The following is a 26391-nucleotide window of genomic DNA, read 5'->3' on the forward strand; positions in this document are numbered from 1 at the left end:
AAAAAAAAAAAAAAAAAAAAAAAAAAAAAAAAAACAGATTGCATTGCTCGAGGGCAGTCACATCATGCTGTTGACTTGCTTTCACCTAGCTATAAACTTCTTCACCTGTGTGGCTAAGAGCCACATGTTGTCCAGGTAGACTTGTGCAATGGTGCCCTTTAGCCGTGCATGTTTTTCCTTTTGCATGAGTACAGAAGAGTGTAGATTTACCTCCTGAGTGTCGTCTTCACAGATTTTACCTTATCATTCCATCCCCTCAGTACCTCGGGTCCTGACTCTGGCATTGCTTGTCACACACTCCCAACTTCTTGTCACCCAAAAGCTTCGCAAAAGGTAATTATTGTACTACGCAACTTACTAACCACAAATGATAAACATCACATACAAAACAGACCACAACAATGTAGTTAAATGTATAATCAACAGCACAGTGTTAAAGAAATGTCTGTTAAAATCTTCCCCCTAGTTGACATAAATCTATCAGCACTTTTTCAGAGCAGCTACTCAACAGATAACATGCCTCACTGCCCCATCGTTCAGTGATTGGTTTTTGGCTTTTTCATTTTATTTTTCCACTTCGTCCCAAAAGGGGTATTGAGAAATGCTGCCAGTCTTGCAAAATCAGACTACTCTGGCTAACTGCACTCCCTGATCCAATTACAGGTACCACTGGGGAAAACATAAGTTTCTAGATTATAGAAAGGCACAGTGCTTCAGAGTGGCTAAAGTAAGGTTTACGAGTATATTAGAACTATAACATAGAGGATAATTTCTTTTCATTAAAATACAACAAAGAGAGGATGAGGTTTTTAGGAAGCAGCTCAGAGTTCAGCGAGCCTGTGGTTTGGCAAAGAAGCCATGCCCTGCAGGAACTTGGAGACAGTAGGCTTTTCCTTGACTGAAAATATATAATTGTCCTGGCTTTGGAGTGTTTATAAAGCAAGGTAGAGATCAGAGAGCCTGTCAGTTCTGAAAGAGCGCTTTGTATTCCACAGAGGCAGGCGTGGGAGTGGTGTTCAAACTGCGATGTTGTGCTCTAATTAAAAGAGTGTGTCCTCTTTTTCAAGTGTCTCATATCCACGTCACCCAGTCTAACCTCTAGCTGGCTCCTCCAGGCCTTCCCTTTTCACAAAGAAACTCTATCTAAGCCTTAGCATAGGTCTCTAAGACTCCAGATAATGTTTAATCGTGGAAAGTGATCTTCATTAGAGAGAATACAGTAGGCAGAGGCTACTTTCCTCGGGCACAAAAGACACACATAGCAAGAAAGCCTTAAGGAGCCCTCAGGAATCTCAAGCCCAAATAACTGTTAGATGACGTAGATGAGGGTGCTAGGCTGGTTTGGAAACTGGAGAGTAGCAGCCCCATCTAAACAGGACGCTAGCGACGCAGTTCAAGCCACTTGCCACAGAAGATTGCAGAAACAAAGTCCCTAAACTTTCTGATTATTTTCAATAGAACCCAGAAATCTGTATTTTGAATGAACCATTGTGAGCCTGAAGCAGCCAGATATACTGCCAGAGCAGGGATGCCAGCCATTGACTGGAGGATTTGCTTTAAGCATTAGAAGGAGGAGGAAGAGATAGAAAACAAGTTTCCCATGGTGTTGACTTCGCTTTCACCATAGCTCTCTGGGGGAAGAAGACGCAAAACCCTGAGTAGAAGTGCAGAGGGTGGCCAGGTGCAAGCCTGCAACCCCAGCACTCGGAGAGGTGGAGGCAGGAGGATGAAAGGCCAAGCACAGCCTGGGCATTTCAGAGACTTGGTGAGACCCTGTCTCGAGATCTTTTTAATTTAAATTAAAGGGCTGGGGGTGTAGCTCATTGCAAAGATCTGGGTTCAATCCTCAGTACCACAGAATGAGTGGGTCGGTATGAGACACACAGAAGTAGCTCATACTGCTAGGGCGCAGGAGTTTCCACAGTTACCCATGCCATATTTCGGGGTTTTTTTAATTGTAAAAAGAAAAAAACTAACAAAACAACAGCAATGAAGACAAAAACAAAACAATACAAAAAGTATACATGACGTCAAAGCAAAACCAGAGGAATTAACAATGGTTGCTACATTACATACCGTTATCTTCAACAAAGTTGCTCAGTCCACCAGATGTAAGAATGTAAGATTGATTAAACAATGAAAGACGGAAACAAGTAATAAAAAAAGTGAAATGATGCAGAGCTTCACCATACAAGATGGTAGAAGTTCAACAATGGTTCTTATACTGCATGTTGTTGTCATTCCAATTACCAGGTACAAGCGTGCAAAATTGGTCAAGAAAAAGGAAAATTTTAAGCATTAACGGTTCCTTTCAATAAACCACAGACATCAGCAATACACCTGCCCCAGCTACCCTTGTGTATACACATAAATTTTGTTTTTCATTTTAAAGAGGAAAGAAAAAAGCCAAAATAACAAAAACAAATACATAAGCAAAACAGCATAGAGAACAATAAAAATGATACAGAATTTCAAAACAGGGTAATTTGCTTCATCCTGTTTTTCTCTTTGTTCGGTCCAACTTCACTTTGCAGAGCTGGTTTTTCCCATACCCATTAACCCCACACTTTTCAAACAAACTTTTTGGCACCATTAACAAAAAGAAGTATCTCATGTACATATCATTCAAAAAACAAGGTAATTAGGACACTAAAAAAGACTCAGACTATTGGGGGAATGCTTTTTATTCCTCTCTCCTGAGTCAATAATGGAGACTAGTCTGATGCAAAACTTTCTCCACTCTCTTGTTCACAAAGCCAAAAGTAGGGTGACATGAGGAGCTTTCTGCTTCAGGGGCAGGAGTACGGATAGCTCAGCACCGAAGCCCGCGGAGTGACTGCGGCCTTGGCCCTCTTCCCTTCACCCCGAGAAGGAAATGTTTAAAATAGCACTTAGGGATTTGGTGCCTTAATTCTCTGCACTAAACCTTCCTTTTAGGGGAGAGCAATACATATGATTTTATAGTTCAAAAATTATATACGTATACATGATATAGTATCATGCTCATGTGGTTCCCCCGAAGCAGACCCTACAGTAAGAGTTCATGTCTGAGTAATTTGTTTGGTTGGAGGGTGGGAAGAAGGTAGACAATAAAAGTAAGGCAGCTACGGTACTGCGATGGGTAACTGGGGCTCAGTCCCGCCGGGAGCCTCTCGCAGATGCTGTGCACCAGGCAGCCGTGCTGTCTGAGGACAGAGGGAGCTGATGTGCTTATGTGCCAACGCTTATTCCCTTTGGCTAAATGGTTCCAGGGGATACGGAATGGTTATCACTCCCCCGCAAGTGCGAAGTGCCTTTCCTCAGTTTACAGAATGTCCTCGGACAAAGAGATTGAGGTCAGTGGGCACCAAAGCAGTAGGTCTCCTGAGATACAAATGGAGCACAAATGCCCCCTGTAGCACTCCTAGGTACTGTGAATCCAAGCCTGACTCTACCACGGCATGCAGCTCACAATGAAAAGTGAGGAAATACCCACAACACTGTGTATTATGACACATGTTACACAGATTTGGAAGTCAAACTTCCTGAGACCTTTTCAGCATTAATATTTTGTATTTGTGTTAAAAGGATCATGATGAAATCATAGCCAGTATCATTGACTGTTTACTATTTATCAAGCAAGTCACTTGATGCTTGATTTCTTCTCTGAAGTGTTTGATTCATATTTTTTTCTTTTTTCTATTATTAAAACCCTTTCATTCCTCATCTATTTCTACTGATGTTACTTTGCAGTATTTCATGTACCATTTTAAGCCATCATAAATCCTCTCCTGGAACAAAGAAAAAGAGATTGCAAGAGTAAGCAAATGAGTACAGAGAGGAGGAAGGAAAAAGAAAGCAAATAAATTATAATATGTCTTTTTATTTAATGCAGTGGTTCATGAAACATGAGTTTGATAACATCTGCACTTTCCATTTAGGTTACGTGAGGCTTTCTCAATTAGAGAGTAGATTTTGGAGGATTCTTCTTGTGGGGAGATACTTTTCCTCAGATAATGCCTCTGGAATAAATGAAGAAAAGATAGATATGTTTCTTGAGGAGAAAGTTCATGGTAGTATAAAGGATTAAGGATAAAGAATTTTAGAGAACTCTTCAGAGCTGATCAAATGAACAAGTGTCCTGGTCACTTACCCAAAATGCTCTGCTTCGTAGTGTTATGATAAAAAAAAATTTAAAAAAAACTTTGAGTTGTATTGAAAAACAATGGAAAATGGTCTCATGAATTCAGAAGGCAGGATGATTACAGTAAAAACAGACAAACATAGACAAAGAGCTATATTCTCTTCATAGAACCAGCTCGATATACTAGGACATCAGGGAAGAGCGCGAAATAGTTGTGAAGTTTCTGTATAAAAATGAAATTGCCCAACTTATTCAGAGCAAGTTCCTATTTTTTAACCACGACAGAACTTTTCACAGCTTTTCACGGGGTTAACTAACAGTCATGATTACTATAAGAGGCACAACTCTGGAGTGAAGAGTAGACCAGTTCAGTTTGAATTCCAACACCATCACATCGAACTGGCTGGATGATCTTGTATGAATAATTTGAACTTTTCTAAACCTTTTTCCACTCTAAAAATGATTCAAATATCACATCAGATTAATGGGTACTAAAAATACTGACAACTACAAAAATCAAATGAGATAAAAATTAAATTGTGGTACAAATTATTGTTATTAACGTATTTCCCAGAGAAAAATGAGTCAATACAAAGACCTTTCGTTTTGTGTCCTAATATAGTTGTTACAGAGAATGTTGGAAGATCTGGATTATAATCTTCCTCTTTAAAGCACACTTATCTCCATTCTGTCCCTACTAAAACTAAGCCAATTTCATAAGCAGAAGTGGATTCACTAATAGTGATCTTTCACCACTGTAATGTCCTATGTCTTAATAGGCAGTCAACAGGACTTATTACAGTCATCATGCCTTCTGAGTTGGAGGAGAGTCTGGGCAACTGAGCAAGACCTTGTCTCAAAATGAACTTAATGGGCTGGGGATATAGCTTAGTGGCACTGAGCTGGTCTGGCAAGCATGAGGTCCTGAGTTCGATTCCCAGTACCAAAAAAAAAAATGAACTTAGTAAAATATTGACATTTGAAATGCCCCTTATACAGGAAGAGACGTTTCTTTCTGTTGGTTGTACACAATAGGTACATGTGTGCTTGGCTTAGGTTGCCTTTTTTATTATAAACAGCATCTGTGAGTTCGAAGTCTATGTCAACATGAGGCATCATTGTATCATCACACAAAATGCCTGAGAAAGCAAGGCCTCGTACACACCTTACAGTTGCCTAGCCCTGCTTGACTTTTTGCCCATTCCAGGACACCATGTCATCAAGTTCATGTCGGTCTGCATTCTAAAGCCATCCAAAGGGTGAATACCCTTTGAGCTACACAAGTGCCATATCGCTCCATAGCTGCTCTTCACTTTGAATTCATCCTATATTAAGTCCATACTATTACCCTATATTATAGGATATATATATATATATTAGGATATACATAGGATATAGATAGGATATAGATAGATAGATATTATATATAGTCCATCCTATATTAAGTCCTACTAGGAGCCAGGATTTTCATACTTGAGTTTATTGACTTCCTACTCAACTTTTTAAAACTCATCCATAATCCTCAACATTTGACATGCAATCCCAGCACAGGTTCATCCAATTCTGTAGATTTATTGATTGCTTTACTATGAAAACACTAATGTGAGATCAGAAAGACAGGAAAATTTTCCATGTAGCACCGATTATATAAAATAAGATAGCAAGGAGGAGAGGAAGGCTCCAAACCTATTTATTCATCAGTGGCTAATAAAATCTTAATAATGGGTTTGCTGCAATGTACCCCACAGTCAGCTTCCAGCTCGGCTCCGTGCACCAGCTCAGCCAAGTCTTCTGTTATCTCTGGCGCCAGCTATGCTGCACGAAGAAGCTAGGAATAGAACATAAATAAATCAATCGGGTAACTGCATCAAAATAAATCCCGGCTCTCAAACATTTAGTCAGTTTGTAAGAACACATTAACCAAAGTACATCCAATACATATGTAACGAGAATACTTGGGTCGGTGTAGCTAACTCACTCTACCCGTAAGCACTGCCGTTGGAAAAAACAACCATAGTCACTTCTTTAGAGGCCAAGGAATGTTATTTTTATCTCTAAGTAGGATTAGAAAGTTACACTAAAAATTAATGAACATCAAACATTTCCCAAATTCCAGTCGGGGATGAGGTTCAAGAGACGAGACCCATAGGAATTTTATTCTTAAAGAGCTTGACAAAATTCAACAGTGCTTGACATATATGTGCATTTTTTATGTGCCTTAAGATGTAACAGCATATATTCCCTACCAATAATATCTTTAAATAAAGGTAAAATATCTTCCAAGTGTTACCTACTTAAAATGTTTGTGAGGTGGGCCTAATCCCAACTACTCTGGAACCTGAGGGAGGAGAGCTGCAAGTTTGTGGAGCGCCTGGGCAACTTTGCAAGAGCTTGTCTTAGAACGAAAAAGGTTAAGGATACAGCTCAGCACCCAGTACTGTTCAGTCTCCAGTACTGGTTTTTTTTTTTTTTTTTTTTAAAGTGGCTAAAAATAAAAGTGAGGGAGTGAACAAGAAAAGGTGTTAATTTAGTAACTTTAAAGCTTACAATTAGATTTAATGAGATTTAATGTTTGTTATTCTAATATTTTACCAATAAAAATCGCTAGAATGTACAAGAAATGGAGCAAAAGCAGCACATTACGGGGAAGCGTTCTCTCTGGAGCAGTGCTGAGAAAAGAATGGTTTAAATGTGGCATGACCTATTTACAAGTTTATTGAATTTAGATGTGGTATCTGGCACACAAATCTCCGTTCCTGTCCAAGGCCTCAATGTTTGGATCAAGATATACCTTCTTAGAAACATCCCGGGGAAGCATGACTTTCATCAATTCCCTCCAATTTATGGCCTTCATCCTTCAGTGGAAGGCAGGGTGGATGCCTTTCCCTTTAGGACACCTCAGAGCTCAATCCAGAGCTGATTCTTGGAGCCTACAATGAAGTTGAAGCAGCAAACTTAAAATAGATCCTTTGGCCTAAATAACCAACTTTACCACTTAGCATATGAATTCCCTAGAAAACTGTTTATATTTATATTACTCTCCCAGCCCCGCCAGAAAAGCCAAAAAGACCAATAGAACTTGGACCTGGCATTTGGCTTCAGCCACTCAGGTTGACCTCTGCCACCCCACCATTTTCAGTAAATATTGAATATTCAGACTTCGTTCCTCTTCTCATTTACATTGAGCCGGCAGCTGTCTACATAGATCTAATCATTGTTAGATAAAAGAAGACTCATCAATATTTGCCAGCCTGGACAGAAGAGTCCTAATTCCTTTTAAAGAAGCAGGATACCCCGGCTCCATAGAATGTTGAAAATCAGAATGAAAGGATAGAAAGGCTCACAATGAATGTTTTGGGAAAATAGGAATTAATCTTAGTTCTCCTGTCTCATTCACTTTTGAAATTGTATTCAACTTTCTTCCGGTCTATTTTTCCTAAAGATATTTCCTTTACGTACATTGCTACATGTAAAATTTCTACTTCTAGGTCACTGACAGGCATTTTCTTTTCTGGCAATAGCCTGTTTTCATGCAAAATATTATTAATACCTAACATTAATTGAGAGCTCACTATGTGCCAGGCAGTCATTGTACAGTGTTCTTTTAAATGCACCTTAGTCAATAATGTGAGATCAGAAAGTATGTTTCCTTATTATCTTTCCTTATTATTATAATGTGAGATCAGGAAGTATGTTTCCTTATTATCTTCGTCTTGCAGACAGAAGTAGAGGCTTGAAAAGGAGAAATAGCTGGTGAATGGTCACACCCCTTGTTAGTGAAATAGAATACTTTAAGCCAGGTCTACCTAATCTCAAAGTCAAGTTGACTGTGTGTGGTCTTATCGCTACAATTAAAAATGAGAAGTTTTAAGGGAACACAAATAAGGAATACATTTTATTTATAAACTTCACTATTTATTAACTACTAATTTGGATAACATAAGAAACTACCAGAGGCAGAAAGAGTAAAATGTCTTAATATCCAAACAGAATGGTTCCGCATGGAAGACAACACTATTTTTATTACTGTTCTTCTCATTAAAAAAATAAAAAGAATACCTCGGCAGGCTCTTGGCCTAGGAAATGATGCATCATCTTGCACTAAATGTTTTTCTTCAGTTAATGACTTCCTCCCTAAACAGTGCTGTGACTAGAGCCCTATCTGTGCATGTAACTGAGGCCCACGTTACCTGATCTTACCAACGGGGATTTCCACTTCAGTGGAGGCTACATCATGAAACAGTTGCTGCCTCTGAGTGCCTCAACTTCTCCTCTCCACAGAGGATATGTGACTATTTCTCACACATCGTCCTTGGGGCAGTTTTCCAACATGATCACCAGTGCCACATTTCTGCATTCTTGAATGCTGGATGGACAACTTAACGAGCCCTAAGGTCCAGTCAGAGTCCACGCCTCTCTGTCAGACAGCCACACCTCATCCAACCAACCACCTCCCCACTCCTTTCATGTTGGTTTCTGCAGTGGGGCACAAGTTTTTCACACATATTCCCACCCTAAGGTTTTTCCTGCTCCTGCCTCACTTGGAATTCTCTCTCCTTCTACCCAGCCTTCCAATTCTATCATGTAAAGTCTTTTTTAACTACTTAATTCCCCCTTAGAAGAGTACAAAATAACACGTTGGGCTCTATCAGAAGATTAAGTGCTTGACTGCATAGGTTTTCGCACTGGTCTCCCAAGTTTTCATGTGTGCATGTCCAAATGGCACCTCCATGCTGGGGGGAACTCTGCCTCATTTGGAAGGAGATTGACTAACTGATCACCAAACTGAGAGTGAAAAGAAATATTAATGATTACTCTTGGATTTCAGACATAAGCCAGCAGTATTCCTGCCAAACCAGGATTAATCTTCAACCTATATGGTTTGTATCTGTCATGGTTTCATCTTTGGAGTAATTTTTTTTCATTGCACAGGTGTATCACAAGACTTGCTATCCATTTTGTATAACTGCAGTGCAGAAGATATTAAACATTAAAGAGATAATGCTATTTTACAGGTAGGAAAGCAGCATTGATGACTTTTAATTAATAGGGTAGTACAGTCAGCTGGTATGTGAATGTACATGTCTGAAATGATAAAGGATACACGTGGAAAGTCTGAAATGGTTGCAAGGAGACATTGGACAATTTTGCCACAATCCAAGAAATGAAGAGAACTGAACTTGGCTGATGGTAACAGAAGATGACACAGAGTCCATAAATCTCAGGGGTACTGTATGGGGGATGAAAGAGAAGAACCCAAGACAACTAGGTTTCTAGACTTTCTGAAAGATTAATAAACATATCCCTAATAACAAGATTTGCCTAATGTAAATAGTAAGCAGTATGCAGAAGAATCAGACATTCACTGTTCTTCCACATGCATTATTTGCCTATCAGGTTCATTTTTGCCAGTCCCCAGCATTACGGAATTAGGGACTCCTGTCTCTGAAGATTAGTATGGGAGAAACATCTAATGCCAGTACAAAACTAGAAGTAGGAATGCGGATCTAGGATCAGATATCTTATAACTCTATACACTGATAAAAATAGTTCTTCTAAAATAGGAAAATTATACTGCTTTTTCAAGATCTGGCCCATTTCATGGTTAATTGTGCTTCTCAAAATTAAGCATAAATCTGTTCCCTCTTTCATAAATATATATCCTAAGACTACCATATAATCAGTACTAGGTTCAATGGCATATGATGCAATTTTTTCTGATTTTTCTTAAATGCAGTGACGTGCTTTTACACCTAAGAGTGTCTGTTATTTTATTTGGCCATGAATAGATGAATACTAAGTCAATTAAGGAGCAATTTAAGTATATGTAAGAGCTTATTGATATAAATGCAACCTACTGTGTCTCCCGGCAAGAAATGGCATCAGAAATTAAACCTGAATGTTTGATACACAGAAAGGAATTAACAATTGGAATTTTCAACTAATGGTTGGCTTATATAATTTTAGGTTAAATCATTTCATCTCATAGAACTTCCTATTTCTGTAGGCAATTTGTACAAAATTGTCACAGCAAACTATACCTCAAGTCAATAATTTAAAATTAATAATGATACATTAGTCTCCTCTCTTCAATTAAAATAGGAACCACATGGATATTCCTGATCATTTAAAAGTAGAGCTGCATACTCCTCATAATATTAGGTTTTAAGTCAGATCAGCCTACTGAGGTGGTGACCCTGGAGAAGGAAGAGTCCTTGGCCTACTCTTCCTTAATATGGCCCCAGAACAAACAGCCTTCAGCACAGTGACAAATCACTGAAATTCAGAGAAGCCGGGGTCAGCAGAAGGAAGAGTGGGAGCTACTCTTGCAGCCTGACTGAAGGTAAGCATGATCATGTTAGGCAGACAAAATGCATGATCAATATATAATGTCATTACAGGAGTTATAGTCAGATCCTCTGCCCCCTTTTGTAATCCCTCTATAAGTATGAGATTTCTTAAAACAAACTGCAGGCAGTGTTTTAAATGTGTATATTCCTGTGAAAGGTGACTTCTAAAAGCTGTACGCTGATACATAGATGGCTGGTACAATACTGTCTTTGCAAAGTAGGCTTTAATAAGGAGGGAAGAGGAATATCTTCCTGTCTAGAACCACCCACGCTTCAATACTCAGCTCCAATTCCATGTCAAGCGTTCTCCTGAAAAACTACAGTTTAAATGTCCACCCCTTTGATTTGCTTGCCAACAGATTGTGAATGTGCCAACACATTCATAGAAGCCAAAGACCAAGGCTTTTCTTCATCCTGTGGGAGCTACCACTTTTGCCTAGAGGAATCCTGAGCTCCATAGTTTGATACCGCTACTTAGAGCTACATAAAACTATAAAGAAGATAAAAAGTGTCAATATTAATTTACTTGACCTCAGAAGAAAGATCACCTCCAACAAACCTCAGCTTGGCTTAAGAAACACTTTGGGAATGTTTATCAGAAAAGTTCTCCCACCTTCATCCATCCTTGACTTGCTTCCTTACTCCCCTCCCATCTCGTACTATACAAAGTACAACCTCCATAGCACCAAATTCCTACTGTAGACTTCCCAGGTAAAAAGATTGCCACGTCTACATTTTCATCATTTGATTATTTTTTTCTACCCTGAAACTAATGATAGCAAGTTATGTAGTCAGCTCCCACCACCAATCCTAACAAGCAAAAGATTGGGTATTTTCCTAGGGGTTTTCCAGATTTCCGCCCTTCTCCTTATGGTATTATGCACTGATATTTTGTATTATTGATAGGAAAATTATTCAAAAGAAGGAAAGCTTACTTTAATAATGCACTGAAGAGCCAATTCTTAGTTTTAGCCCCCAGAGTAATGAGCAAATCTGAACCATAGGCTAAAGCAACTGAACCAAAACAAAGCAATGGAGGTGAAAAACTGAGTAGAAATGGAGATGTTATCATCCAGGATGAATGTTTGTTTAGAGAGCAGCAATGAGAGAGACAGTGAGAGATACACAGAGAAAGAGAGAGAGGGAGGGAAGGGGATCATTAAACTGAGGCTGGTGAATAATTCTAATCTTATTTTTAGTTTAAAGAAAGAAAATTATAATAAGGCATGGACTTCACCCAATAAGAATGACACAGCCCAAAAGATTTTTAGGACCAGAATATCAAACATGTTATATCATAGATATAACAGTAATAAAATTTACAAGTGCCAACACTGCAGTGTGTTTCAGGTTCCACCCAAGGAGGTAAGTAAAGCTCACATGACTTAGCCCCACCTGGGCTGAGACATGAGCCCCTACTTTTGGTTATTTTCACTAAAGGTCCAAGGCACTGGACATCCCAAAAGAAAGGCAGCTGGTCAGTGGTAGAGTTAAAGTTCAACGCCAGGCATTCTGATTGCACGCCCACTCGGCTGGTGACTCCTCAGTCTCACTTTCTTCAACTAGTAAATGAAAATCTTAACACCTGAAATTGATTATTGAACTAACTATTGCAAATACATAGTGCACTGATAATGGTGCCAGACACATCATAAGTGCTTGCCCAATACCAACTGCTGTGCCCTTCCCAGAACAAAGCAAGACAAAGTGATGTTTTACTGCGATCAAGGTACTCAGTCTTGGTTCCTAGGGAGTTATACTGGATCCAGGATGAATATAGCACAAACGCCTGTTCTGCCAACTTCTACCCCGATGCCATAATCTACTGTTCCACAAGTGTTAGCAAAACACAAAGAAAACTCAAAATACACAGTGTAATAACCTGTGATAGGACTATTTTTATGCTTCCCATTAAGGGTCAGCCACAAGAAACTGACTCAAGAAGTGTTTTCGAACTGGCCAATCTATAGGTACACTCTCCATAGAGACAGAGACAGTAGGGGAGGTAGGAGCTTCTATACAGCCACACATCCATGTTTACGACCAACAACGGCACTCACACATCTTCAGGGAAGAAACCACAGATCAAGGAATCTGATAACATTTTCTGCATGTAATTCTATTCTAGCGCAGGTATTTATAATGCATTTCCTAAACCTCAAACTAATCTTCCAAGAAATAATCTCTTTGCACTCCAATCCATTCTCTACAATGACAGCATGTTAACGTGTCTGTTTGCAAAAAGGGCCACAATGTTCTATAGCTACCTGTAGTAGATAGAGCCCATTTCTCATATGGGATAACTGTGTAGATCTCAAATATTCTACTGAGTCATTCCGGCTGACACAGAGCACCAGAAGTGACATTGAGTGAATTTCAGGCCTAGGCATCAACAAACCCTGCAGTCTCTGCTCCCGTTGCTCTTAGAACTCAGAGTCCCCCAGGTGAAGACTACAGGCTATTTTTTCCAAAATGAAGGATGAACGATCCAATTGCCCTGCTGCCTTCCCTTGAAGCCAGCCATTCAAGACACCTCAGGTGCCAACTCAACCTCCCAGCTGGCTGTAGATTTGACAGAACCAAGCAGGATCAATGGAGCTAGTCCACACAAAATGCCTTTGCTGCCTGACCCACAGAATGGACAGGAAAGTAAACAGTGGTTGTTGTAAGTCACTCATTTTTGAGTACTGTGTCATGCAGCAAAATAGGGCAGATACAGGTTCCATTTACTGCTTTAAAAGTTACAAATAAGAATACCAGTTAACACAAAAGCAACATTCATAAAGCAAAAAGTAAAGCATAGGGGACATAATGATGAATAAAAACACTTAGGAGATTTTAATTTTATTTCTAAGTTCACAACATGTAAGATGGAAAGAAGTCAGGATATAAAATATAAAAATAGCATAAGATAGACCTGATTAATATTTCTTAAACCATGCATCTTAAAAATAAAAACCCTTTTAAAATGCAATAAAAGTAGAAATTAAATATAAAATAAAAGAACAGTAGCTTTTCTACCTGGAAATTTTAAAGCTGATAAGCAAAATTTCTAGAAAGTAATAATAATTAAATACTATTTATCAGTCTTTAACTTCAGCTAAAATGTTGTTTAGAAGAAATTCGGCATTAAAAGTTTATACCAATGCAAATAATAACAGCAAATTTAAAATCTGACTAAAAATTTTAGCAAAAGAGCATCAAGATAAATCTCCAGAAAACAAAACCCAGGAGTTGATAAAAGTAGAATTTCCTCAGGTCTAAAAAACAAAAAATAGTTTAAAAAAAAAAAGTAATAATCTTTTAAATCACTAAAAAAATACCACTAGCAAAAATAATCAGAAAAAATGGATATAACTGAAAATAGAGAGTAAAGTTATAAAGTAAATACTGATTAAAACAGAGGAAATTAAAAGAATTGTAAGAAATTTGTTCAACACCAAGTAAAGAAATTTGAAAGCTTGGGTGGAAAGAATAATTTTCTAAGAAAGCACAGCTTGCCAAAACTGAAGTAAAAAAGTATAAACAAAGTAATATCAATAGAAGAAATCAAGGTAAAAGCAAAGTCCTCCGCCCCTCTAATAAAACTGCAGGCTCAGATAACTTTCCAAAGTAACTGCAACAAATCTTTAAAGACAGGAATTGTAATTCTAATGGCATATAAAATGTTTCAGAGTTTAAAAAAAGAAATTTCCTACTTTTTATTAAGTGAATATAACATTTGTACCAAAAATGAGAAGAAATTTAAGAGAAAGAAAGACACAAAGAAAGAAAGAAACCCAGATTACTGACGTAGCCCTTGCCTAACACGCGTGAGGCCCTGAGTTCCATTCCAAGAACTGCCCATAAGAAGATGGAGGAGGAGCAGCGCGAGGGAAGTGGAAACCACATAGCCACTTTCTTTGTGTGTACGATGAAATACCTACGCGCTGCATAAGTAGAACACTAAAAGCGTGATTCACCAAGAACAAGTGGGATTTATTCTGATAGCACAAATATAGTTCAGGGTCAGGGAATCTATTTAATACAACTCACCTAATGATATAGTTCATTATATTAATAAATCTTAGGAGAAAAACTATAGTCATTCTTTGATGCTAAAAATACAAAATTCAATTTTTTTCTTGATTTTTGCAAGTAATGTAAGTATAGGTGAGGAAATATTTTTTACCTAAAACTAGTACTGTCCATAACAGAACAATTCCCACCAAAGACAACAGAAAAGGAATAATGATCAGTATCTCTGTTATTATTTAACATTGTACTAGAGATAACAGCAGTGCAACTGAATATAAGAATGAAATTTGGAGACACAAACTTTTGGAAAGAAGATGGTAACTGTTACTTTCTGCAGGCAGTATGATTGTTTACCTTGAAAAGCAGATTTAACTAGAGGACTATTGCAAACAATACAAGAGTTGAGAAAAGTAGCAGGTTGAAATTATTTTAGAGTATTATATTAGTATTATATTATATATTATGTAAATATATATTATGATATTAATTATATGCTATGTAATATATTATAATTATAAGATATTCCATAATATAATAATATAGACTATATTGATATACTATAATATATAATAAAATATTATAAGATATATACTATATAAAATTTATATATAAAATATATAATGTATTATACAATATATAACATTAATTATATATCTATAATCTATATTATATTAATTAGTATTATATGTCATATCTTAGTATTATACTAGAAATTATAATGTAATTATACCTAAGTATATTAGAATCAGGCATTTTCAAATGTGCGGAAGCCAGCCGATTAAAATACATAATGGGGGAAAGACCCTATTCATGAATGTCACTATTACGACATTGGAGTACAAAAGATATAAGATTTTAAAAAACAGATTAAAGAAGCAAATACTGTTAATTTAGGGGTCATTCCAATACCTTAGTTTCACGATGTCCTGACTTCTCCTGCTCCGAACACTTTAACACCCACCTAACCCGTTCACTCCGTGAACGCCTCCTCCTTGCTGTTTTCAGTTATCAAAATCTCACCACAATATCAATTTCAGGAAGCTACCATCTGACTAACAGTCACTCTAATACCTTCCTTTACTCCAAAAGGTCTATATTTGATCATTTATATTGATTTGTACAAATATTCAGCCGATTCTGTCCTCATAAATGGAACATACGGAAAAATTTTATTACTGTCCAGTTGCTGACTTGATGTCTTTTTTAGTAAGTTGGCAGGTGCAGTTCAGATGTGCAGACTGCCCACACTCATCGTAGGGAATTTGTACCTGTACATGACATACCTTGGCTCCTCTGTTTTTCAATCCCCTCTCCTCCCTTCAACTGCTCTTCCCCTCCTCATTCACAAAGTTTTGTTTTCATTTTATTCTTATATTTTTTTCTTTCCCCTTCCTTCCTTTCCTCCCCCCGCTTCAAGTTTCCCTTCATTTTGAAAATTTTCTTCCTATTTCACAATACCTATTATACGCTTTGGTCTTTATTTACCTTTTCAGTTTCTCACACCAAAGAAACAATGTGATATTGACACATGTGTGTCCAATATTTCATTTAAGAATATGGTCTCAAAGTGCATTTATTTACCTAGAAATGTCTCAAGTTCATCTTTCTTTATGACTGAGTAGTGTTCCGTTGTTTAAAAAAATATCTTTCTTATCCGTTCATCAGTTGATGGGCATTTGGGTTGTTTCCAAGATTTAGCTATTACAAACTGTGCTGCTATAAACATGGGTGTCCATATATCTCTGTTGTATGATGCTTTTAATTCTTTTGGTATGATGTCAAGAAAGGGGAACAGCTAGGTCAAATGGGACCTCTAGTCCTAGTTTTTGCGGATTCTCCATACTGATATCCACAGTGGTTGCACCAGTCTGCACTCCCACCAAGAGTGGAGAAAGGTTTTTTTTTCCACACAGCCGCTCTAGCATTTGTAATTGGCTGATTTGTTGATAAACGCCATTCTTTCTGGAGTGAGATGAAATCTTAGGGTTGTTTTAATTTACATCTCTCAAATGATCAGTAATGTTGAATATTTCTTCCTATATTTATTTTCTGTTTGTAGTTCTTTTGAGAAGTGTCTATTCATTTCAGATGTCCATTATGTTCTAGATATTAATCCTTTGTCTGAGGGAAAACTGGCTATAATTTTTTCCTACTCTATTGGTTGTCTTTTCACTCTATTGGTAATTCCTGTTCTTGTGCAAAGGTTTTTTAATAAGATAAGATCCCAGTTGTTGATTCTTTGTACTGTTTCCGATGCAGTCGGGTTTTTGTTCATGAAATTTTTGCCTACGCTATGTATTTAAGTGTTTACTTATTCCATCTTCCAGCAGATTTAGTATTTCTATGTTAATACTTAGATCTTCCATCTATTTTGACTTAAGTTTAATGCATGGTGATAGACACAGGTCTACTTTTAGTCTTTGGAATGTGGAAAGCCAGTTTTTCCAGCACCATTTCTTAAAGAGGCTATCTTCCTTTCAAAGAATGTGCTTGGCCCCTTTGTTAAAGATATAGTGACTGAATGTGTTTGGAGTTGTTTCCGCATCTTCTTATCTTTTGCAGTGATCCTTAGGTCTGTTTTATTGCCACTATCACGTTGTTTTCATCACACTGGCTTTGTAATATAATTTTAAGTTAGAGATTGCTATGCCCCATGACTTTCCTTTGTTGATTAGGATTGTTTTTGCTATGCTAGTTCTCTTCTGATCTCAAATGAATTTTAGTATTGTTTTCTCTAGTTCTGTGAGGTATGCTAATAGTATTTTGATTGGTATTGCATTAAATCTGTATAGCAGTTCTGGAAGTAAAGCCATTTTTGCAGTGTTGGTTCTTTGTATTCACAAGCACAGGAATATCTTTTCATTTTCTGATATCCTCTTTGATCTTCTTTTTCAGAGGACAGTCATTTTCAGTGTAGAGATCTTTTACTTCTTTTGCTAGATCCATTCCTAACTATTTCATTTTTTTCAATGTTATTGTCAAGGGTATTGTTTCCAAAATTTCTCAGTGCATTTGTTGTATGTGCAGGAATGCTATTGATTTCTAAGTGTTGCCTTTGTGTCCAGCTACACTACTGAATTTGGTTATTAAATCTAAAAGTCTTTTGGTGGAATTTTTGAGATCTTCTATGTAGAGTATCATGACATCTGTGAATAATGACAATTTAACTTCTTCCTTTCCTATCCTATTCTTTTTATTTCTTTTCTCTTGTCTAATTGCTCTTGCTAATGCTTCCAGAATTATATTAAATATGGTGGTGATAGTGAACATCTTTGCCTTCTTCTTGATTTTTAGAGTGAAAGTTTTCAGTTTTTGACCATTTAGTATGATGTTGGCTGTCAGTTTGTCATGGGTGGCTTTTATCAGATTGAGATAAATACCATCTATTCCAACTTTCTGTAAAGTTTCTGTCATGAATGGGTGTTAGACTGTCAAATGCTTTTTCTGTGTCTGTTGAGATGATTGTGTGATTTTTGTCTTTGGTTCTATTGATATGATGTATTACACTTATTGATGTGCATATGTTGAATCATCCCTGCATCCCTAGGACGAATTCTACTTGGTCATGACCAATAATCTTGATCATTTGCTGCATTCTGTTTGCCAGTATCTTACTGAGGATTTTTTTTTTTATTTTAAAGAGAAAAAATAAAACAATGATACAGAATTTCAAAGTAAGATAATAGGAAATTAACAATAGTTATTATATTGCATATTGTTAGCTTCAAAGTAGTTGCTCAGGTTACAAGATATATAAGCATGCAAAAATGATCAAACGATATAAGCACAAACTATTCCTTTCAATGAACTAATAGAAATTAGTAGTATAATTAGCTTAGTTATCTTGTGTATATAGATATTTCTCTTTTTCTTCTTTTCTCCTTTGCCCCATCACAGTTGTCCTTTCCTATTGAGCAGTTTCTTTCCCTTTCACAATATCTATTGTACATTTTGAATCTTATTCACTCTTTCAGTTTCTTACTCTAAGGAGACAATACGATGTTTACATGTGTGAGTCTGATTTATTTCACTTATAAATATGGTCTCTAGTTGTATCCTTTAACCTATAAAAGCCTCGAGTTTATCTTTCTTTATAGCTGACTAGTACTCCATTGTATAAAAATATATCTTTTTTATCCATTCCTCAGCTGATGGGCATTTGGGTTGTTTCCAACATTTAGCTATTGGATTTTTGTATCTATGTTCATTAGTGAGATTGGCCTGTAATTCTTTTTGGTTGGGTCCTTTTCTGGTTTTGTGTCAGGGTAAAATTTGCTTCTAAGAATGACTTTGAGAATATTGCTTCCTTTTCAATTCATTAAACAGTTTCATCAGTAGTGGCATTAGATCTGCTCCAAATTTCTTGTAGAATACAGCGGTGAGTCTATGAGGACCTGGGTTTTTCTTTGTTGGCCTGTTTTGAATTATGTTTTCCATTTGATTGGTAGTGGGTTATTTAGAATTTTTATATCTTCTTGATTCAGTTTTGGCAATTCATATGTATCTAGGAATCTGTCCATTTCTCCTATATTTTCCATCTTATTAAAGGTCCTCAAAGTAGGTATTTATGATCTTCTAGATTTCCACTGGATCCACTGTGATTTCACTCCATTTATTCCTATCAAATGAATCTGAGTCTTTTTCCCTGTTTTTTGATAAAGTTGGCTAAGGGTTTATGAATTTTATTTAGTCTTTCAAAGAACCAACACTTTGATTCATTGATTCTCTGTATTGTTTTCTTAATCTTGATTGCATTCATTTCTGCTTTTAACTTTATAATTTCTTCCCTCAAGATTCCAGATATTTAGCACAAGAACAGAATATTAAAAGTGCCTAGAGAAAAAAAATCACTTATAAAGGAAACCCCAATAGAATCATAGCAGATTTACAAACAAACCCTCAAGTCAAGTGGAGCTTGGAGTAAAACATTTCAAGCTTTAAAAGAAAACAACCTCAAAGCCAGATGTATGTACCCTGCAAAACTATCTTTCAGAATTAATAGAGAAATAAAATGCATCCATGATGACGAACAACCAAAGAAATTATGACTACCCAATCTAACGTAGTGTAGATTTATTTTGATCATGGCTACTTAGAGTTCTATATGCCAAAGCTTTGATTTGTTCTTCTTTTTCTAGACGTTGGAAGTTCAACTTTAAGTTGTTTATTTGAGCTCATTCCATTTTCCTGATGTGAGAATTCACCGCTATAAATTTTGCTCTTAGGACTGCTTTCATCATGTCCCATTAACTCTGATATGTTCATTCAGCATTATCATTTAGTGATAGAGTGTGTTTTTTTTCTTCTTTAATTTCATTTGTGACCCATTGGTTGTTCAGTAGGGTGTTGTTTAATTTCCAGGTGTGCTATCATTGACACATTGTGTCAACTTGACAAGTCTAAAAACTTAACTAAGTAACTCAGCAGTTTTACATTCTGGGGTAAAAAGGACATGCCCCTACCTCTCTAAGATGTTATTCATTGTGTCAGTTTGAGAAATTTGAAAGTTTAACTGAGTGATTTAACAGGGGGCCAGGATCCTTACTTTATAAACATCTTCAGCTTGTAAAAGAGGAAGGCACAAAGATGGTATGGGCAAGGGCAGATAGCTGATATACAATATTTTAAAAAGAGGCTTCTTCACCTCCTTTTGCCTTTGTTGCTTTTGCTGTCTTCTGCTGCCTTAAACACCATCCTAAACATCCCTGTGCCATACCACCCTGCTTTGGAGCCAGCTAAACGTAGAGTAAAACCTCCATAAACTGAGCTAAATAAACCTTTCCTTCCTTAATTTTGTGCATTGGGAATTTTGTCTCAGCAATGAGAAAAAATAGCCAAAACAAGGTGTTCATGTATTTTTTGTAATTTCTTTTGCCATTGATTTCCATTCTCATTACATTATGGTCAGATAATATGTATGAGATAATTTCAATTCCTCTACATTTATTTAAGTATGTTCTATGAACTAGTACATAGTCTGTTTTGGAGAACATCCCATGTGCAGCTGAGAAGAATGTATATTCTGATGCTGGGTGGAACACTTTGTAGACACCTACTAAGGCCATTTGTTCACAGGTTTGACTTAGTTCTGCTTTTCTTTGTTGACTTTTTGTCTTTGTTGATTCATCTGTCTATTTATAACAATGAGATATTGAGGTCCCTCATTACAATTGTGCCGGGACTTGTTTGAATTTTCATGTCTGTTAATATTTGTTTTATGTAGTTGAGTGCACAAGTATTTGATGCATGTATATTTATGATTCTTATCTCTTCTTCTTAGAGGTTTCCCTTAACAAGTATGTAGTGACCTTCTTTGTCTCTTTTAAACAATCTTGCTTCGAAGTGCACATTGTCTGCAAATAAAATAGCTGCTCCGGCTTTTTTCTGGGTTCCTGTTGCATAGTGTATTGTTTTCCATCCTTTGACTTTCAGTCTATGAATTTATTTTTGAGTTAAATATTTCTTTATGCAACATATTGTTGGGTCTTGTTTCTTGATCCATTCTGCCAGTCTGTTGCTTTTGATTGATGAACCATTTTCATGGATGATTATAATGGATATGTATTGGCTTATCTTACCATGTTATTTTCCTGTTGTTGGACCCTGCCTTTCCCCTCTGTTTAACTGCTTGCCCTGCCTGGTGGTTTCTTTCTACTAGTGTTCTGGGAATTGTGGTCTTCATGATCTCTTTCTAAAAAACCCTTCAGAGCACTTTGGAGAGTTGATTGGGTAGTCATGAATTTCTTTGATTGTTTGTCACCATGGATATATTTTATTTCTCTATTAATTCTGAAAGATAGTTTTGTAGGGTACATACATCTGGCTTTGAGGTTGTTTTCTTTTAAAACTTGAAATGTTTTACTCCAAGCTCCACTTGCCTTGAGAGTTTGTTTGTAAATCTGCTATGATTCTATTGGGGTTTCCTTTATAAGTGATTTGTTTTTTTTTTTTTCTCTAGACACTTTTAATATTCTGTTCTTGTGCTGAATATCTGGAATCTTGATTATTATGTGCCTTGGTGTAGATTTATTTTGATCATGGCTACTTAGAGTTCTATATGCCTCACTTATTTGTATGTCAAATTCTTTATCCATGTTTGGGAAGTTTTCTGTCATTACTTCTGTGAAGATGTTTCTTACGGCATTTTAGCTATCTTCAGCTTTCTCATTGACTCTGATCAATCTTATGTTGTTCTTGTTTGCTTCATCTTGCATTTGTTGGATTGATTTTTCATGGTCCCTTGTTATTTTTAAAATATTTTTCATTTCATGGTCACTAGCTGTAAACCTGTCTTCCAAATCTGATATTCTATCTTCACCTTCATTCACATATTATTGCATGGCCCTACATTAATATTTATGGATCTTTTCCTTTGAACTTTATCTTCTAAGTTCTTATCTTCTTTTCCTCTGTACTTGATCTTTTTGAGTGAATCAATCTACCAAGTTCTGTCATTTATATTGAATAACATTTATCATACTATTGTCACTTTAGTACTCAAATGCTTACTAATTTACTAGAATTCTTGATAGCTTATTTTAATATCATCACATACTTTAAAATCACTCAAGTATGAAAGAAACCCTGTAATCCTCATTCTCTACTTTTGTTTTGGTCTTTTCTGCTTAATGCATGTATGTCATGCAAAAGCAAGAAGGATTAAATTGTCTTAATTCTAATTTCTATTCTTTCCTAAAGAATAAGTTAGTAATTCCTTTATGTCTCAATGTCTCAAAATATTAGAGATCGATAATTAATTTCTTTGTACTACTTATCATTTCTTCCTGACTGTTTTTATGAGATTGCCTACTTATCTCCAATATTCTTTAACAGAATCAACAGGAATGAATAATTTTACCCTGTTCAACTCTATATGTCCCAAGACACTAAGGAAAGTGTTCTTGAGTCAAAAACAACTCAGTTGATGTTTGGATTGTCAGTAAGCATAACAAAGGAAGTCCTTACAGGCCTGAGTATTTTAAAATAATGTACCTCTTTTGTGGTAGCTCTCTGGTCCCTAAATTGATCTTTTTCTTGAGCTTTTTTGTAACACCACGTAAAATACACAATCAATTTAAAATGAATAATCTTACCCACTTGGGAAATATCTGACAAAAAGAATTAACCCTCAGCAAAGAAAATTCAAGGAGGACCACTATAAGTAAGTAAAATTACCTGGCCATACTGCTAACTCTTCTATATCTTGACATGTTAAACTAAGAAAGTATATTTGGATACCATGTAGCTGAAAGTTACTCTTTCTGAAATCCCATCCCTTAATAATGGCCTAAAAGAAAGCAGTCGTTTTTTGATGTTTATTCTCAGGAATAGTAATACTATGATTTCATATATTTTTATTGCCCATTTTCTGGAATAAAGAGAGGAAAATTTTATTCCTTGGGATGAAACACGTTCTGCTGGAACAGAATTATTTTTCTCATTCAAATCTTTTAAGGCTTTATGAGATTTAAACACAATAAAGCATCTGCACCTGCATTTTTGTGGGAGTGAAAATATGAGTAAAGCTGAACTGTGCTCATGGGGGTCAAATAGGAAAAAGTCGTTTGACACCATTAGCTTTGTGTCCCCAGTGAACACATAAAACATATTGTGCTTGCCTATCTGAAAGCATAATCAGCATCTATCTGCAGTGCCAAACACGTGGAATAAGAACATCCCAATCAATTAGTCACTAAAATTTAGTCCACACAGTGCCAAACATCTGGAGTCTTGGAAACACCCAAATGAATGAGTGAATTTTTCACTTGTTTTCTCAATTTTTTTGGCAGCATGTGAACAGCCAAATGTAGGAACTTCTGATCGTGTTATTACCCCTAGACATCAGGTTACAAAGTCTCTTAAATGACTTTAAGCTTCACTATCTAAAGAATAAGTAGAGTACAGTCTTTGTGCTTTATTCCAATATGGAATTCTACTGAACACTTATAATGGTAAAAATTAGGGTCATCAAATAAGTTTAAATATTTACTTTAAAATGTAGATTTCAGAGAACAGAGAACAGTACTTGCTTTCCTAGGAAAATATCTACATTGAAATAATCTGTCTTAAGCTTTCCAGTTACCTCATTTTTAATTCAGCAAATGGGGCTTCTCCAAGAGGGGTGTGGGACTGAAAAGTATTGCTTGGCAGGGAAAAGAAAAACAAAGAGGATCAGGGTCCAATGCCCAAAGGCCAAAATGGGACAATGAGTTGGCAGCATCCTTAGATACAGATACAAAGCCTGACATCCAAGTGCTAGCAGGAGATGCTCTTTATAGAAAACCCAGGAGGGTGGAGGATACCCTTGCTCAATGTAAGGACAAAGTACAATGTCTTTGGGAAGTTAAACCCACTCCAAAGAAGTTCATAGGGAGAAAACAGGAACCTAGAGTTTGTGATAGGCAATTTTAAAATTGCTACCCTAGTTCCCTTCCTTGACCTCTTCTCTGCTTCCTCCTCCCCTTTCCCTCACCTCTTGTTCCCTTCTCTTCCTCCTCTTTGTTTTATTTCTTAGTCTTTCTCTGTTTTTTCTGTATATTCATGTCCTTGAATGTTACAAATAAATAAATAAATCAGCTCTACCAACAGAATCCTCTCCTATGGGCTGATCACCCTCTCTTTAACCACCACTCCATTTCTCCTTCTTCCTGACTAAATTGCTCAAAATCCCTCAGGTGACTATAGGAGCTCCTCTGCCTGCCCAGAGGACATGCCTTCCCTCCATCTATGGGCCAGTTTCCACAGACGGAAACATCTTCCGTGTTAGAACTTTCCATAGATGGAAACTTCTTCAGTGTTAGATCTCCCATAAAGCTAGCAAACTGAGGCTCCAGGGACCCTCCCTTAAGAGGGCTCACTTTCCAGGGATCTGGGGGTGGCCTGACAATATGTTCACATACACATAAGTTTTGGTGAACTTTGCCTCATGATATAAATTTTCAGAATGAGAGGTTGTATCACAGTATAATACCTAACGCCACAAATAGGCTAATACTGAAAAGAAAGTAGATTTAAGATGTGTAGAGCCAGAGGCTCGCCTGTGGAAAGTTACAAATGGAAGATTCCATTCTCACTGATGCTTTGCCAAAATGAATATCTGCTCTTATCAAAAAGCATTTGAACAATAAGCCACATATAATTTTAAATGCACTGTACGGTTTTGCTTTTAATGGAGGCAATAATGAATTAAATAAATCAAAATTCCCCTTTGTAGGTCACACATCCATAGCAATCCTACAAACACTAATGAGTCTGAGTTTGAATTAGCACATTTTATGCACCCCAAATTGCTAAATGGTATCTTAGTAGATGTGATGCCTCTTTTTTCTTATAAAAGGCCAGAAATTCCATTCAGTGCTGTCCACAAAATCTCCACTGCCATGGTCAAATTGCCTGAAGAAATTAGTATTCCAGTGATGATATTCTTATATACATTCTTAGAAAGTCATACAATGGTAAAAAAAAAAAAAAAGAGTAAAGTATTCATGTTATGTAGCCAAATATAATGTAGCTTCAATTTTAATGGATTTGAGTAGCTGCAGAGCTTACCTTAATTTCAAGTTAACTTTGTACATTTTTCAGAATTATTGATTTTATAAATTAAATAAATTACAAAGAAGCATCCAAGTGGAAGCCAAATATGTACAATGAAAGAAAGAGAACTAGTAGGAGCTTTAAAATGTCTTTTAAGTTTGAGATAATGACACTGTTTTAAATTTGTGATTTTTTGCTTTCTATTTTCACCATAACTACTGACTATATTCTTAACCTTGTATTCTTTTTCTTTGAGAGTCCCCCAAACAGTATCAGCTCCTTTCATGTTCCACAAACATAGATTCACCCTAACTTCATTTTCATAGCAACGTTTCACAAACTGAAATCTAAGAAAATTCCACCTATGAATCCCCTTGATTCACTTGTCAAAATGCAGGTTTCCAGACACGGCCCTTGACCTACGATGTCAAACCCCACCAGTGTAGCTCTCGGACCTGAGTTTTTAACAAAGTCTGTGTGTGATTCTTTGTACAGACAGATTCGGAGATGCCGCTCTTAGAAATGCCTTCTTGAAAGTGTCTAATGATCCCCATCTTGCTGTTCCCATTTCTCTAACTCGTATCCTCTTTATTTTCATTACATTTGACATTATGAAAACTATTTTTTCTGGAAAAGGAGCTGCTTGCACCTTTTAGTGCCTCCCTGCTGTTTTTCTCTTGACTTCCACTTTCTAAACTTCGGCCCAGCTTGCAAGGTAGCAAACTACATTCATCAAATGCTTTTAAAATTTACCCTACAAAACCATCTTCAAGTCACACATGGGCCTTGAGCTTCCTCCTCACTTAGACCCTACTCTTTCCACATCTATCTGGTCTGATCAAACCAGGACAGTCATTCTGCCCTAGTGATGAAGTTGTCCACATAACTGTGCCATGGGGAAAACCACTGTAAAACTGACCTCACAAGACATTTATGTCGAATGGTCTCAGATTACATCGAGTGGTGTCATCTTGAAATTATTTGGTTGTAGTTACTTAATCTTAGCTTAAGGAAAACTAACATTTCAGTATTACAAAATAATTTAACCTGCCCTGTGTATTAAGCTGTTAAAGCGCTGTTATTCATTTGAAGTTACCCTTTCAGGAAAGTTTGCGGTGAGTTCATAGAATTATTGAGGAGCAGGAACTCAGCATGTTAGTGCTGTGTTTCTCATATCCCCTTGGAACACTAGTGGTATCTCCAACTCTGTGTTTTAGTGGTAATGATAATTATTTAGGAGCAGCAGAGTAGTAAGTTTTTTAAAATGCCAACGGGTGTTATCACATGAAGAAGGAATTACCATATTTCAAACAAATAGCACACTACTTCCAAGGACTATGGGGAATTTTAAAGATAATCTGGTAGTAA

This window comes from Chinchilla lanigera, unplaced genomic scaffold (genome assembly GCF_000276665.1).
Source record: "Chinchilla lanigera isolate Chin_1 unplaced genomic scaffold, ChiLan1.0 scaffold00043, whole genome shotgun sequence".
Lineage (NCBI taxonomy): Eukaryota > Metazoa > Chordata > Mammalia > Rodentia > Chinchillidae > Chinchilla > Chinchilla lanigera.